At 43.2% G+C, this 17,152-nt stretch overlaps 1 protein-coding gene across 5 annotated transcripts in view; it reads left to right on the forward strand.

Moving 5' to 3' along the window:
* Positions 1-17,152, forward strand: part of LOC102972920 (palmitoyltransferase ZDHHC14) — a 532,612-nt gene that overhangs the window by 314,051 nt on the left and 201,409 nt on the right. The gene's annotated exons all lie outside the window — the stretch shown is intronic.

A 17,152-nucleotide genomic window follows, 5' to 3' on the forward strand; every position in this document is an offset into this window, starting at 1 on the left:
AACCATTGAATCTGATGCAGCTGCTCAAAGCTCAAGAGGTAAAGCATTGTGGTGTTTTCTTCCTAAACCCTAAGCTGCAAACAGGTAATTTTTTCTTAAATGTTCAGTTATCTAAAGGTCAAATCTATTTCTCCAATAATTACCTCCCTCTTCTGGCTGGCATAAGTGAAGGTACAAAATCATTCTTTTCTTATTTCAGCCAGAAAATGAGCTCCCTAACACAATTCCTCTAGGGATAGTGTATGTGTGTGTGTGTGTGTGTATGTGTGTGTGTGTGTGTGCTCTGGACAAAAGAGGAGAGGAAAATCCTTTTAAGTCTTGCCTGGTCTGTGTTCACCCACCATCTTAAATGTGTATTCCGGCGGCAACAGTAATCACACCCCCTGTGGTTACCTGTGTTGAAAATTCACTTTTCTTTCCTTGTTCTCAACTCCCACCCATACTGCCAGCCACTCTTGCAGCCTTTTTCTGCTCTCCTACACAGCAATTTTAGGCAAAGATTTTCTTTGTCCCTTTAGTTGTCTTGGGAGGTAGGCAGGGAGTGAATGAACAGAAGCTCAGAGAAGGTACGAGACGGGTCATCCTGCAAGGGAACACTCTCTATGTTTTTTAAGTCTATCTATCATTTACAACATTGCTGCAAAGACGGTGTTCAAGGTACTAGCTAATGCCCCTCATGAAGAGTCACCAAATATCTCTCATAAAATTCAGTTCCTGGAAAATATCCATCTCTCTAGAATTCGCCTCTAATCAGGCAACGTGAACTGTACAATCTGTCACACCACCTTTATGTCCTGAATTAGTAACTTCTAGAATGAGCACTAAATATATCCATCTCACCCTTAGCCCCTGGCTTCAGAGCTCTGATCTCTATTTCCACTGCCCTACTTAGTACATGCTTTCATATTTTAAGCTACCTCAAAACTCTTTTAAAGGTAGACAGGGCATAAATGATAACAATTATTTTTATTAAAAGTTTCTTTAATCTTATGAAACCACATTCTCTTAAAAGAGTAGTTCAGAATCACATTAAAAAAAAAATAATAATCCCCATGGGGCTCCTGGGTGGCTCAGTCGGTTAAGCATCTGACTTCAGCTCAGGTTGTGATCTCATACTCCGTGAGTTCGAGCCCCACATCAGGCTCTGTGCTGAGAGTTCAGAGACCGGAGTCTGCTTTGGATTCTGTGTCTCCCTCTCTCTCTGCCTGTCCCCTGCTCATGCTCTGTCTCTCTCTTTTTCAAAAATAAATAAAACATTTTTAAAAAGTTATAAAAAAAAAATAATCCCCAAGAAAACTAAACTCTCACTGAGAACTAATAACTTCAGGTCTGTTATGCAGCAAATTCCATTTCCTGTCATTTAATTTCTTCAGACTCTGGATTTGTGCCTCCTGTGCCAGATCTATCATTCAGCCTCAGCCCTCGGAGGTTTCTTCCAGGCACCAAGAAAACCAGCTTCCCAGAGGCTGCTGAGAGCCTGGCACGTTTGAATGAATATTTTATACAAAACCTCTGAATATCCTCCAAAATCTGAGCCGAGGACTCAGAGGAAAAAGGAGATTTCATTCCCAGTACAACCCAATAACAAGGGTATCTGTAGCCCTGGGGAGGTTCAAGCCACATCGGGGACAAGTGCCTGTTTGACATCCACTCTCGGGGACAGGGTCAAGGCCTCCTACCTCCTGACCAGGGCCCCCCGGGTGAGGCCTTCCACTATGCTGAATCATCCCAGTGGGTTGGAGATGCTACACTCATTATGTCCTATCAATTCTCAGCAGTATTGCCTCGAATTTGTAAAGTAGTCATTAGATAATCATGCCACGGGTACAAAAGAAGATGGAGCACATTCAGTCAGAGCTTGTTATAATCAAAACGTGACACTAATGACACAGGACTGTGATGTGTGATCATTACTATGCATCTAGTCCTACTGAACTGTAATCCTCAAGAAGACTGGACTCATCTTTTCATATCCACAGCAATAGGCAGGGCACCTACAGACAGTGCACGCTCAGTATGTGTTTGCTAGAAAAGTGGTCACGGTAATGAGCAGAAATAATCATCAGTTCTCATACATTACTGCCGTTGGTGTTGCTTTTCCATACTAAAGCCAAGCTTCTGGTTTGTATCTTTCTTTTCCTATTTTCATCTCTATAGATGGTACCACCGTTGATAAGGTTTCCCAACACTGAATACAGGCTCATTCTACACAGACATTGACCCAAGCACATACACACACTGACTCAGTAAGAGATAAGTGTCTTGGACACATTTCCCCCGTATTCAGGATCCCATGTCATCCCATATCTTCCCTTCTAAGTGGCCTGAGTTGACACTCCCCAAACTTCAGCACAGTCGTTTTAAGCACAGACTCTGGAACCAGATTGCTGGGGTTAAATCCATTCTCCTTCATTTACTCGCTGTGTGATGTTGGGCAAGTGATTTAACCCACCTGTTACTATCTTCTTACCTGTAAAATGAGGACATAATCCTATAACTTACTTGTCGTGGTTTGCAAACGTGGTCACAAATTCTCCCCATACCTACGTGGCACTTGGGCACTACCCACCCCCACCAACTCTGGGCTTGGTCATGCGCCTTACTTTGACCAATAGGGTAATAGCAATAGGAAGCAAGCAAGAGACTTGAAAAGTACTCTGTCACTGGGGCTTGCTTTTTTGCTGCCTTGGAACAATGAGGCCACCATATAGAAAGCCCAGGATAGTCTACTAGAGGATCAGAAACCACATGGAGAGAAGCCCCAGGCATCTTAGCCATTCTACCAAGGTCATCATAAACCAGCCAACCCCCAGTCAACCTGCTGACTGAGCACAAATGTGTCAGTGAATCCCACCAAGATCAGCTAAGCCTATCTCAGACAACACAAACTGACCAGCAGAATCATGCGTTAAACAAATAGTTGTTGTTTTAATACACAGGTTTTTGGGTTATGTGGTACTGTTGGAGTATGGCCTCGAAATTCTTTGACACTCTTCCCATTAGAAATGGAGTCTATATACCTTGAATCTGAGTAGGCTTTTGACTATTTCAACCAGGAGGGTATATCAGAAGTATTATTATGTGATTTCCAACAGTATATATAGTGAGAAATTATGAATTTTACCTTGTTGAATACTGGATATTTTTATATTTCTATAGATATTCTTGAATTTGTTCTTGGCAAGGTAAGTTACTTGGGAACAGTTTGATTCGTTCTGTCTTGTTTTTAAGATCTGTTACGTGAAGTATGGCCATGTTTAATCTAGGGCTCATTGTTCCCAATACTGAGGCAAGACCCTGCTGAGTACCCTACCCAATGCCCAGGATATCATGAGTTTTTCTAGTCTGGCTTACAGGAACAGGAGATATTCCTCACCCTACCTCACTATTTAACTAAACTATATATATATATTTTTAAACACAGGAGTTAAATAAAATTCAGAACTATCATAACCTTGCTTTCTCCAGGAATTGTACGTGTATCCAATAAAATGTTATTTACCAGCTAACAGTGGAATGAAGTTCCACTTATGAAAAGAATTGCCTTTGTTGTCAGAAATACCTTGGGGTGCCTGGGTAGCTCACTTGATTAAGCATCCGACTCTCTGTTTCAGCTCAGGTCATGATCTCACGATTTGTGAGTTTGAGCCCCACATCAGGCTCCATGCTGACAGTGTGGATCCTGCTTGGGATTCTCTCTCTCCCTCTGTCTCTGCCCCTCCTCTGCTTGCTCTTTCTCTCTCTCAAAAATAAAATAAACTTAAAAAATTGTTTTAATACCTTGATAGGTCAGTCTAGTTGGGAGGTGAGTCTTCAATAGTTTGTCTGGAAGAAAAGTAATGAAAGCAAGGGAGCCAAAGTGCTCCACATAAAGAGGTTAAGAGAAATTTGATTATGGTGGAGAGAAATAAAGTAAGAAAGGGGAGAGGGTCAGGGGAGAGAGAGACAAGACAAGACAAGACAGCACAGAAGCAGGCAGAAATATGGACAATGAGACAAAAACTCTTGACAAAATGGGACAAAATGCCAAAGCAAGGATCAAGGATCTGCTAATTCAGTTTTAGATTTAATTCAGGTTTAACTTTGGATTTAAATTCAGATGCTATGATATAAACCTCTCCATGGCCTCAAACTGTCAGTAAAATCAACTACATACACAGCCTTGGATGATGGCATTTTAGAAAATGAAGCTATCAAAGTCATGGCCAGTTAGGGCAGTGAGACACAAGTTGGGATGAAGAGATGTTTCATGAACAGAACTGATTTTGTAGAATCAGGATTTCAAAGCTGGAGGTAACCAGGAGAAATGTAGTACATATGGTCCTCTCTCTGTGAATTCCCCAGGGTCTGAAAGGACTACTAGGTCTCCAAGTATACATGGGAGGAGAGACAAGTTAGTTTTGCTCAAAACTTAAAGTACAGGGTCACCTCCAGCTGACATGAGGTTAAACATAATTGATTCTTAAATTGGTAGCATGAACAATGAGTGGTAAGAGTTCAGAGACAAGAGTCTGTCAATATGACATGTTTTAGCTGCTTTAACCTGTATCTGAAATAAAGTTCCACCTTTGCCTTTGCAAAAATTGTTTTTTAAGCATTTGCAGGATATAGTACATTCATGATAGTATCTGTTCTCCACAGCAAATATGACATCATGGCATAGCTCAGAAGCAATATTGCCTTTTTTTCCTCAAGGTTAGATTGTACTGATAATTCCTTGCTCCAGTCCCAGAGGCACGGATTTGCCAAGATTCGCTTAGAATGTTGTATTGCTATTTACAGCAAGCAATACAGTTTCTTCTGAAAGGGACCCCAGTTGCCTCCCCCAGACCCACTTAATGTTCTAAGGAAGGCACAGATGACACTAGGCATCAAGCAGGTTTTAAAGATCTTTCTGCTTGTTCACCAGGAATTCTAGAAACAAATGTTCAACTGTGCCCCTGGGTATTTTTCCTGGTGAAGGAGATGAAGGTGTTGATACTATATCCTCTTGCCTATCTCTTCACACCTCCTCCAAAGGTGATTTCTTTAAAATGCTCTATTACAAACCTGATGGAGGTTAAAATTTTCAGTTGCTCCCATGTTCACTGAGTCTTGAGCAATCTAGCTTCAAAGTCAAGGGCATCCTGCTGAAGAAGGATGTAGGTTCAAATCCCAGCCTACAAGACACTATGCAAAATCCTTCCCTGCTTTGCCTTTCTAATTTTGAACTGGAGACTCTTAAAGAGATGGTACGGAGTATTGATATATATACTGGGATTTAGAATATGATAAAGATAGAATTCCCATCAGTGAAGAATTAAAGAGAGTAAGGAAATTCAAAGTCACATTCCCAAGTCACTTCTTAACTTCTATCAAAGTAAAATCCAAAGCAAAGCTTTAAACATTAAAAAATATATACCACAAAAGAATTAAAATAAAATGTAATCAATTCTTTTAATACAGAATGAGGAAGGTCTTTCTAAGCGTAGCCAGTCTACCCCAGCCCCATGCTACGATATGGATAAACCCCAGGCACATGAAGCTAAGTGAAAGAAGACAGTTACAAAGGAGCACATCATGTATGATTCCATTTATATGAAACATCCAGAATAGGCAAATCTACAGAGACACAAGGTAGCTTCATGGTTGCCTAGGACTGGAGTGGAGGTGGAAATTTGAGAGGGGAAGGCTAAGGGGTACAGGGTTTCTTTTTGGAGTAATAGAAATATTCTAAAATTGATTGATGGCTACACAACTCTGAGAAAATACTAAAATCATTTGAACTGTACATCTTAAATTAGTCCACTTCATGTGAATTATATCTCAGTAAAACTTGTTTTTTAATGGAGGGATATAAGGCAAATTATCAATAGTGGTTACCACTGGATAGAGGGCTAGTGGCTGATTTTCCTTTTCCTTTTCCTTATCAGTATTTTCAAAATTTTTCTCCAATAATGAGGTGTTACTGTAGAAAGGAAAGAAGGTTTGGGATACCTGGGTGGCTCAGTCTGTTAAGTGGCCGACCCTTGATTTCAGCTCAGCTCATCATGTCAAGGTTCATGAGATCATGTCCCACATCAGGCTCTGTGCTAACAGTGCAGAACCTGCTTGTGATTCTCTCTCTCTCCCCTCTCTCTCTCTCTCTCTGCCCATCCCCTCCTTGTGCGCTCTCTCTCTCTCTCTCTCTCAATAAATAAATGAACATTAAAAGAAAAGAAAGGAAGGAAGTTTCTTTTCCTAAGAAGCAAGGGGTGGAAACCATGATCTGAGTTGCTCTTGGCTCCAATGACTACCTGCTTATTATAGTGAAGAACATGTCTCTTCAACCATGTAAAGAGCTTGGTTATTACTTAATACTAGATGGGTTTCCATATTAAATTTATAATATGTTTTAAGAAGATGTTTGTCAGAATGAGTTACTACTTGTGAAAAGAGTAAGCATGACCTCCTGGAGGGCACCTGCTCAGATCAAGTAGTGAAACTTTGGAATGATGCCCTGTTCAATCCAAATCCCTTGGATTGTACTTAATCTCTCTTCTAAGTGCAAGCTTCTATTAGATCTCTTGCTGGAATCCAGAGAGAATGTCATTCCCTGCTTATAGAGATGTTCTTGCCATGTCTTGTGCGTAAATGTATTTACTTTCAACTGGTATCCCAACTGGGTTTCATAATGGAAATCTAGGTCCTATGGATGGCAGTGTAGTCACATGTGATCCCTGGGGCTTTCATTTTTATTTTTTTAATGTTTATTCATTTATTTTTGAGAGAGAGAGAGAGAGCCGGGGGTGCAGAGAAAGACAGAGGGAGAATCCCAAGCAGGCTCCACAGTGTCCACATAGAGCCCCATGTGGGGCTTGAACCCATGAACTGTGAGATCATGACCTGAGCTGAAATCGAGTTGGATGCTTAACCAACTGAGCCACCCAGGCGCCCCCTATTTGTAACTTTTAGTTCTGAGAGTGGGTCAGACCTTGTTACCCAAAAGGAACTCTCAGTGCGTTTTCTGAAAAGGGGGCACTCATGGTGGCTAACCAAAAAAAGAAAAGTATTCATTGTAGAGGGCATACGAAACTGCTATTCTGTTCTAAAACAAACCTTTTTAAAAATAAAAGCTTGTTGCCATCTGGTCTTCCTGGGCCTGTCATGGTGGGGATGTCTCCATGGGACAGCCAGAGCTGTTAGAGGGCATTATCCTCGGTGTTTTCCAGCCATCAGACATTCCAGGGTTTCCTCAGAGAACTAAGAAACTTCTGAGGTTGGTCAAGTGGACACAGGCCCTCTCTATGCCTTGTAGTAGAGTTCCAGCCCTCTGTGGCCACCTGAGGGGACTTGGAGATTCTATCTCACAAGGCTCAGACAGTCTTAGGAGACCCTCTGTGCACATGTCCATGGACAGTGCTGCTCCCAGATTTCTAAATCGACTTAGAAAAAAATTTGGAGGCTGTGATAGAGGGTAAAACCATCCTCTGGCATTCTCGGTAGCAAATAGTGGTCTCTTGCCTCCAAGTCTATGTAGAAAAAATATAGAGCCTCAGGAGGGTCAAGGACGCCATTCACAACCTCTTCAGGCCCTCAGGAACAGTTTCCAGGCCCCAAATTGACTCAGAAGACTTGGTGTTGGACGGGTTTATCCTGGGACGCCCTGGCTGCAGCTTGCAGGCCTACACACGTGGCTGGGAAGATCAGGAGGGGAAGCTTCTAAATGTTTCCGTAGGCTCGGGAAGGGACAGGCACCCTCCCCAAGTATCTTCTGCAAGTGTGTGGTGGTCCCTGCCTCTGGAGGGACTGGAATATTTCAGAAGTCTCAAACTTCAAAGAGAAGGTCAGAGTGACAGCCAGGGATTGGTGATATGTATCTGTGTCTTTAGGGGAACTCTGAATCATCTTTGTTTAATCAGACGCCATTTGTGAATAGAGACACTCTATTCAATGTTGCACAACAGCAATCTCAGTGACTATCCGTGATAAGAGTGATAATCATAGAAATAATGATGAATAACAACAATGATGGTCATGACGATCATAGTCGTGACATAAGGAATAACAATCATTATAGTGATAATAACATTAAACGAAGGAGGTAGAAAATAAATACTCAGCAGGAGTCCTCTCCGGCGTCAGGATTACTTTGGTTTGGGATTTATTTTTTGCATGGTGCTCTTTGATAACTTCTTCACTGAGCATGTGTAATTGCACTAATTAAGGAGGAAATTTGTATTTTTAGAAACCATTTAAAATTGTTTGCTGCTATATTGTATTATGTTGAAACCTGGGTTCAGGCTAAGAAAACTACAGAGCTTTGGCTGAGGCCTGACAGGAAGCTGAGGGTAAACAGGGTTGGGAAAGCTTCTTGCTTTGGAGCCAGGACGGGCAGAGAATCCGAATTCTCTTGTCCTGACAAACTGGCAGAGGGTGCCTGACGAGGAGGAAGCTGGCGTTTCAAGAGGAACATCCTGAGGAAGTTAACAATGAAAGGCCAAAAGGAGAGGAAGAAAGCTGATAGCTGAAGCTTCGAAACCTGGAGGCGGAAGCCAGTGCTTTGCCAGCAGAGGCTGGGTCAGCCAGGGCCTGGCCTCCCCCTCAGGGCCTCTGTGGCCTGGAACTGCTCTGTCAAAGCTGCCAAAGATAAAGTGAGTCCTGGGCAGCCAAGATCCCGCCTGATCCTCCCCAAGATTCCAAACCGAGGATGTTTATCCTCTTGTGAGAGCTTCAGCATAAACTAACTTCAGGAGACACTAGAGTTGGGCTTTTGTTCAACAGGGAGCCACACGCTTTAACCAGAAAGCCTCTTGTGCCTGGACAGTTCTGTGTTTTAAAATCTTTATTCAGCTGATTTTAACAGGCAAACGTGGGACTGGAAATACCAGTGGCTCAAGTGTCAGTGGGTGAAGGTGATATCCTTTTCATGTGCGTCTGTGGTGACAGACGGCAGGGGGTCCTTCACCCTGCTTTCTATGTGACCAGGATCCCTCTGCAATTCCAAGGGGGCTCAGTCCATGTGGATTCCAACACACTGGCGATGCCTGGAGTTGTGCACCGTTAGCCTGGCTTCTTCCTATGGAACAGCTTGGACGGCTTCCCATAAGGAGTTGCTCTCAGAAACCTCCCAATAGACTGTCTCTCACATCTTCATTGAATGGGGTCAGTTGCCCATAGCTGAGGCCCCAGCAAGCAGACGAGAACTCCCCATATAATCTGGCTAACAGGATCACATGCGAGGGGTGACAGCAAGGCTCTGTCCCTCCTGAAGCACAGCCACCCAATACAGGGAGGGGAGCAAATGGATATCGGATAGGTTCCCAATAGCACCTGCCACACTGCTTCTAATCATCAGTTTCCAAAAAGATGGGTGTCCAGTGTCAGCCAAACACCCAGTACAGTAGGAAGTATGGACTCCTAGGAGCTGTGAGCCCCCACAGTCAAAAGGAGAATAAATCCAACAATCGTTGAAGAAGAAAATTCACAAGTACCATGGGTTCCCCACAAAGTTAGGGCCTCTGTCAGGGGCTCTCCCGCACCCATTCGGTGCTACCTCAGCTACCACAAATGTCACAGGCCACTTCCATGGATCAGTTGGGAAAGGGTACAGGCGTTTGTACTAGATGGGCCTGAGTTTGAATCAGGGCTTTGCTATTTCCTATCTGTGTGATGTTAGAAATATCACCAGCTTCTCTAAGCTTCAGTGTAAAAGGGGAGATAAGAGTATCTACTTCATAAGATTGTTGTGAGGATTTTTTTCTTTTTCTTTTTAATGCTTATTTATTTATTTTGAGAAAGAGAGGGAGCGTGAGCCAGCGAGGGGCAATGAGAGACAGAAGAGAGAGAATCCCAAGCAGGTTCTGTGCTGTCAGCCCAGAGCCCAACACAGGGTTCGGTCCCATAAACCGTGAGATCACGACCTGAGCCAAAATCAAGAGTCCAGATGCCCAACTGACTGAGCCACCCAGGTGCCCCAAGGATTTGGCTAATCAGAAGAGTCCCTACTATATAATAAGTTTCAACTAATCAATGACTCTTCAACGTTGGAATTCTTCAGAATCACTAGAGAGTCTATGCTAAGCATACAGATTCCCAGGCCTCTCACCCTAGAAATTCTGATTGCGTGCATCTGAGCCCAGGAATCTGCATTCTCAACAGCCATCCCCAGCATAATTCTGTTGCCAATGAATCGCTGATGCACCTGGAGAAACACGGCAGCTCGCTGCTGGCGACGTGTTATTGTGCCGTTGAGAGGTGACATCGGAGCGCGACAAGTATCTCACACAACGAGAAAATTCATCTTAATTATAATTATCTGTCTATAATTAGCTGCATTCCACTAAAAATAGTGAACTCTGCAGGGTTTGAGGTCGGGCGTGAGCCTGTCGGCAAATGCTGAATAATTCTGGTGGCGTTCTCCTTGCGCAAATTAACCAAGCGTGCCAACTTCAAGGAGGGCGGAAAACCCCCTCCCCAGGAAGGAAGGCACCACCTCTACCTTTGCAGCCAAAATAAGACACTTACTAAAATGACCAAGTGTCACGTTTCCAGCAGACAACATCCTTCCAACCTCCAGCCTGGATGAGCAAAGATTCTGGCTCTAGAGTTCTGTCTGTTCAACTGACTTCCTGCCCCAGGAAAGGTAATATGCCCAGAAGAGCAAAGGTGAACGTCTCTCTTCCCCTGCTCCCTCTCCCACCCCAACCACTTTGGCCCTGCAGCTGGTCTCAGGAGGATGTAACACTGTTTATTTCCTATTTCCGGTCTTCTGGCCTCCTGCAATTACAACACTCTCACCCGGACATCCCTGCTATGGCCCCGTTATTGCACAACTGGAACAGAAAACATTTTGCAGAAGCTGACTTGGAACAAAAGAGCAGGGAAGAGAAAAATGTCCCAGCTAGCATCTGACAGTTGAGAAGGAAGTTCAAGGACAGTGCAAAGGATAAGATTCGGCAGGAGGTGGAGAGGGGGTGTTGGGATGTAAGCTCTTACAGAGGGGGAGAGGTTTGAGAAGGAAAGGGCTGAAGACAAAGCCATGTTTGATTGTGCTGTGAATGGCCTTGGGCTCATCCTGCCTGGCTAAGAAAGACTGGCAGCAGCCACGTTCATGAAGAAATGTGGAGAGGAGGATGATCAGCCGTTCTTTTCCAAAAGGGAAAACCAAGGGCAAAATGAAATGAAATGAGATGGAAGGAGCTCTGATTATAGCCCAGTGGTTCCCAAATCTACCCAGTTGCCAGCATCACTTGGAGGGCTGGTTAAAAGAGCCATTCTCAGGCACCCACCTGATACTCTTCCCCAGCAATTTGAATGATCCAGTGGAATTCAGAACCACTGTTTTCCCAGAGATTCCTGGCTGGTGGCCTCTTGGGACAATGGCATTTGTTCTATAGAGTTTTCGGAATAGTTAATGCATTTTTCTGTAATTCACCAGGTACATGTGTAAAGCCCTTGATCCTCACAGCCAGGGCCATTTTAAGATCTCCCCAAGCTCTAGGACTCTGACTTCCTTGACCCCCACATCACAGCAAACATACTGAAATGACACCCACATCCCATCTGAAACAGAATATTAGCATGTTACTTTGAAATGTTTTGTTTTGCTTAAGTAAGTTATTTAATTTAGGGCCAGCAGTCATTTCCTGGAGATGATATAGATACTCAGGAATTTTTGCAAAGTGAAAAAAAGAAATGTAATCCACAAATCATTTTCTAACAGAATGAAAGTCTCAAAAATACTAAGTTTAGGGGCATCTGGGTGGCACGGTCGGTGAAGCATCCAACTTCGGCTCAGGTCATGGTCTCACGGTCCATGAGTTCAAGCCCTGTGTCTAGCTCTGTGCTGACAGCTCAGAGCCTGGAGCCTGCCTCAGATTCTGCATCTCCCTCTCTGTCTCTCTCTCTGCACCCTCCCCTGCTCACCGTCTGTCTGTCTGTCTCTCTTGCTCAAAAATAAATAAACATTTTTAAAAATTATAAATAAAAAATAACAGTTTAATAACAAAAGGAGTGGGTCTTATGTTACATTTTTCAGGCATTTAGTTAAATTCTTATTAATTTTTTAAATGTTTATTTATTTTTGAAAAAGAGAGTGCAGATGGGGAAGAGGCAGGGAGAGAGGGTGACAGAGGATCCGAAGTGGGCTCTGCACTGACAGCAGTGAGCCTGACAAGGGGCTCAAACCCACGAACGGTGAGACCACGACCTGAGCGGAAGTTGTATGCTCAACTGACTTAGCCACCCAGGTGCCCCAGTTAAATTCTTAATAATTTTGACTTTGAAGCTTCATAGAGGCCCTAAGCACTGTGCTGGTAGAGTCCAATGGACTAAACACTGTGCCAACAAAAGCTCTGTGAGGTAATATCTCTTCAGAGGTGAAATAAACCACCAGCCGTGTAAAGTGATTTCTCTACACACAGCTAAGAGGCACAGTCAGGACCAAACGTTAAGTCTTCTAATTGCTAGTTCCAACTCATTCTACTGGCAACAGAGAATGTACTAGATGGCTTCTGAGCACACTCACCTCCTCAGACAGCTATTATTTCCGACATCATACCAGGTTCATGGGAGTTCGGGTCAGAAGCTCAAGGCCTGGGCAAAAGGCAGGCTTCAACCTGGAGAGAAGGCTAAGATTCAGTAAAAACAAGAACAGGGGAACTCAGAGCTCACTGATCAGGTGGTTTCAGCCAAAGTACATTATACACTGTTCACAATAGGAATTGATCTCACAGGATCCACAACGAGAGGTATGCACAAAGTCTGTTAGAAATGGAGAAGTTACTATCTAACCAAGACACCCAAATAAAATAAAGCAACATAAAAGACATGGAAGAAGAAAACACAAGAGTCATATTATGCCTTCTTTGGACGGGGATGGGGTGCAGGTGGTAGAAGTATGGACGGCATCAGTGTGAGAGCTTAAAGGAAGAGCTGGCCAAATTCTCCTTGAAGGGTCAGGAGAGGCCTCAGACCGCATTGGAGCTCAGCTTTCATGGCTGAGCGAGGTTCCCCAGGCAGCCAGGCAAGGGGCAGCATGGGTTCGGATAAGAGTCCTACCCAGATCCCAAGAGACAGCCCCGCGGATAGTGCGGGGGCTTCCCTCCAGGGTCATAGACTCCACCCTCTCCTGGATGGTGTCACAGAGGAAACCGAGCAATCTAGCTTGTCATCTCAGAATTTATTTACACATGGCACCTGTCTGCATCATGGGGGTATGAGATGTAAGGTCCCAGGCTGAGGTCCACAGAGAAATCTGACTAAGGGTGACACACGGTAAGCATCCCTCTCTGGAAAACACCTTCACGATTCTCTCCAGATCCAGCAACCCCCCACCATCACCCCCAAGTAACCCATTCCATAGTAAGTAAAGGGAACCTCACTCAGGCAAACCTGCAGATGAGAATTTCATCACCAGTTTGAAGACGTTTGCCTTAGAAATGTCACTTCCATCAAGGACCTTGATAAGCACCAACCCACCAACCTTTGAAAAGTCTTGAGAGGGATCCAGGTTCACCTGAGATTTGGGGATCAAGAATTTCACCTAAATCCAGTGAATCCCAGCTCAGACTTAGAGCAAAACCTTGATTTCAAAAGCAGACTGAAAAGTAGTAGGTCTGGGATGGTTCTGGTCATGGTTAGGGAGATGCCAGATGGTAGAGAAGTATAGCAGTGCCGCCCGGGCACAGGGCAGAGGCATAGATTAGGGAGTCGTCAGCATGCGAATGGCAGCTGAGTCAGTGGGATGCACGGGTTGCCCAACGAGAGTATGTACAGTGAGAAGCCAAGATCCAGCCCTGGGAACACCAGCAGCAAGGAAAGGGTAGAAGCAGAGGGTCCCTCCTCAAGGGAGACTCAAGACATCACATAGACAGTAGGAAGAGGACACGGAGAGTGTTTATTTTATTTTATTTTTTTAACGTTTATTTTTGAAAGAAAGAAAGAGAGAGAGAGAGCACAAGCAGGGGAGGGGCAGAGAGAGAGGGGGACAGAATCCAAAGCAGACTCTAAGCTCTGAGCTGTCAGAGCAGAGCCCGATGCAGGGCTTGTACCTACGAGCTGCGAGATCATGACCTGAGCCAAAGTTGGGCACTTAACCAACCCAGGCGCCCCCAGAGAGTGTTTTATAAAGTCACAGAAGTTAAAGTTTCAAGGAAGATCTGTTTCTTACCCTCTATATCTGGTCTTCTTTATTCCACTGCAATTAAATTTTCAACAAGGCATACTGTCACTAAGACTAAAGAATGTATTTCCAGGCTTCTACTGCAGCTAAATATTGCTTTGTGATTTACGATTGCTTTATGACTTCTGGCCAATGAGAAAAAAGCAATTGTGGTGGCATAGCCACTGGCAATATCTATCAAAATCGGAAATACATAAATCCGTTGATCCTGTATATGTTTAACAATGTAAGACTGGGGACAACCTAAATGTATGCATCATTAGGGAACAGAATACACAAATTACAGCACATCCATACAAAAACATGCTTTGTAGCAATTTTTTTAAATGAAGTATATTCATATGTACTAAATGAATATGTACTTTAAATGAAGTATATTCATATGTACTATATTGATGTTTAAATGCAAAAACAAGGGCCTGGGACACCTGGGTGGCTCAGTCAGTTAATCATCTGACACTTGATTACAGCTCAGGTCATGATCTCACAGTTGTGGGATCGAGCCCCAGACTGGGCTCTGGGCTGACAGCACAGAGCCTGCTTGGGATTCTCTGTCTCCCTCTGTCTGCCCCTCCTCCACTCTCTCTCTCAAAAATAGATCAATAAACATTTAAGAAAAAAGAAAAGAAAAAGAAAGGGCATGAGGAGAATGTATAGTATGCTACCATTTATGTACAAATGTGAGTATACATGTATTTACATGCTCGGGAATGCATTAAAAAATCTCAGAAAGGACTCACAATAACACATGGGAGAGAGGTACCTACGGGCTAAGGGACAGGAATGGAAGGAGGTATATTTTTATTCTAAATGCTTTTGGATTGTTTGATTCCTTTCCAACCACAGACATGAATTACCTATTTTATCTTATTTTATTTTATTTTATTCATTTTATTTTATAGCAACTTTATTAAGATATAATTTACATATCATAAAATGCACCCTTTAAAAATGTATATAATTCAGTATCTTTAGTACATTCACAGGGTCTGCAGCCATCACCACTGTCAATTTCAGAGCATTTTCATCATCCCAAAAAAGTAACCCCACACCCGACAGTCATTCCAATTATTCCTCACCCTCAGCCCCTGCCGTCCAGCCATCTGCTTCTTGTCTCTGTAGAGTTGCCTGTTCCGAATATTTCACACAAACGGAATCACACAATGGATGGTCTTCTGTGTCTGGCTTCTTGCACTTGACATAATGTTTTAAGGTTCATCCCTATTGTCGCACACGTCAGTGCCCCATTCCGTGTCATGGAGGAATAACACACTGCCATATGGGTAGTGCAAGCCTATTGATTCTCAGAGCTACTGGGAGCTAGAGAGGAGGGCCGGAATTGGGCCAGTTGAAATTCCACAAGGATCACCGTTCTTCCTGGGATCCAAACATTTTTCTTGAGTGAACACTTCTGGTATTGTTGTAAGCCTTTGGTTAGTTTTCAGAGTTCTGAATATGTTGATTTTGATCACTCTTGCTTTTGATGGAGATGGGATTTTCAGAGGTCCTTATCCTGCCTGAAGTTACCTATTTTAATCATAAGTAAATCTTTTTCTTTTAAGAGTGAATTGGAGGAGGAGGTCATGAAAATTAAATGATGGATTGTATATAAAGCAACTAATCTAACCCCTGAAGTATGGTAAATGCTATTATTTTTATATCATCATGATTACTCCCGGCTGGCACTGAGTAGTTGAGTGGCAGGCAGAGCAGAGACTAGAACACCCGTCTTCTGGCTTCCGGCCCAGTGCCTTTATGGGTGTACCACCCTGCCTGTCCCTCCTCACCACAAATGGTCTATATATTTAACAGGCTCTTATAGCCCCTTAACTATGTTGCATCAACCTCCAGGTATTATCTTCAATATAATTTTCAGACAGACTAAAGACCAACCTACAAGAAAGTAATGTCCCAGCACAGAACAACAGAGGGTGAGGGAGAATTGGACAAATGTGTGTGCATGCACGCATGTGCACATGCATGCGTGCACACACACACACACACACACGCACACACACACACACACACACAGAGTCATTTTCACTAAAAAAAAAAACAAAAAAAACCCCAGAGTCCATTTGTCAACCAACACTGGCCAAATAAAGCCCTATAAGAGCAGTCCACATTCTTTAAAATATGGTTCACCAGTTTAGGGCAGAATGTAGTGGTCACTGCCCCAGGCTGTGGGACCAGCTGGATTGTTTGCTCCTTGTTCACTCAACTCAGCTTGCAGTTAAGTACGAGAAGAAACCTATCATGAAAAGCTTTTCTTTTATGAATTCCAGCAATAATTGTTTTAACTACTCTTTTACAGCAAATTTCAATACTGCTGCACATTTCAGCTTATCTTCAAATGACAAGGCTGTCTTGTAGGTAGTGACACCTCATCAACTGTTACGCTCCATGATTGCTTGCTAACAGTTGGCTTAAATATAAAGTTTAGTAACCTTGAACTTGGAAACAAAGCATGCAAATTATTAATCCCATAGAGAGCACACTTAACGGAAAATAGGAATCTTCTTAGTGTTAATGAAATGAAACAAGTAACATTAGTTATAACAGCTAAGATTTATTGAGTCCCTATTATGTCCTAGGCACTGTGCCAACTGACGGATGTTACCATCTTCCTAGAACTCTTCCTAGAACTCTCCAGATGAGTGCTATTATTATCTCTGTTTTCTATTAGGAAACTGAATCTCAGAGAGGTTAACTAACTTGCCCTCAGTCACACAGCTGGTAAGAGGCAGAGCTGGGCTTTTGATCCACACAGCCTAGATCTAGAACTGGAACCTATAAATACAGGATGAAACAAGAGTTTTGCTCTTTATATTGTTAAGCCCAACTTACTTTATTTCAACAAAACAACACATCCACTTTTCAATAAATTATCATGTTCCATTGCACTATCAACATCCTAAGAGTTGAGAGAAGTTATTAAAATCACATTAACAATGGCCTGGCTTTCTGTAGTATTTTTCCTCTCAATATTGCAAAATGCTTCTAGGTACA

Source organism: Panthera tigris, chromosome B2 (assembly GCF_018350195.1).
Source record: "Panthera tigris isolate Pti1 chromosome B2, P.tigris_Pti1_mat1.1, whole genome shotgun sequence".
Classification (NCBI taxonomy): domain Eukaryota; kingdom Metazoa; phylum Chordata; class Mammalia; order Carnivora; family Felidae; genus Panthera; species Panthera tigris.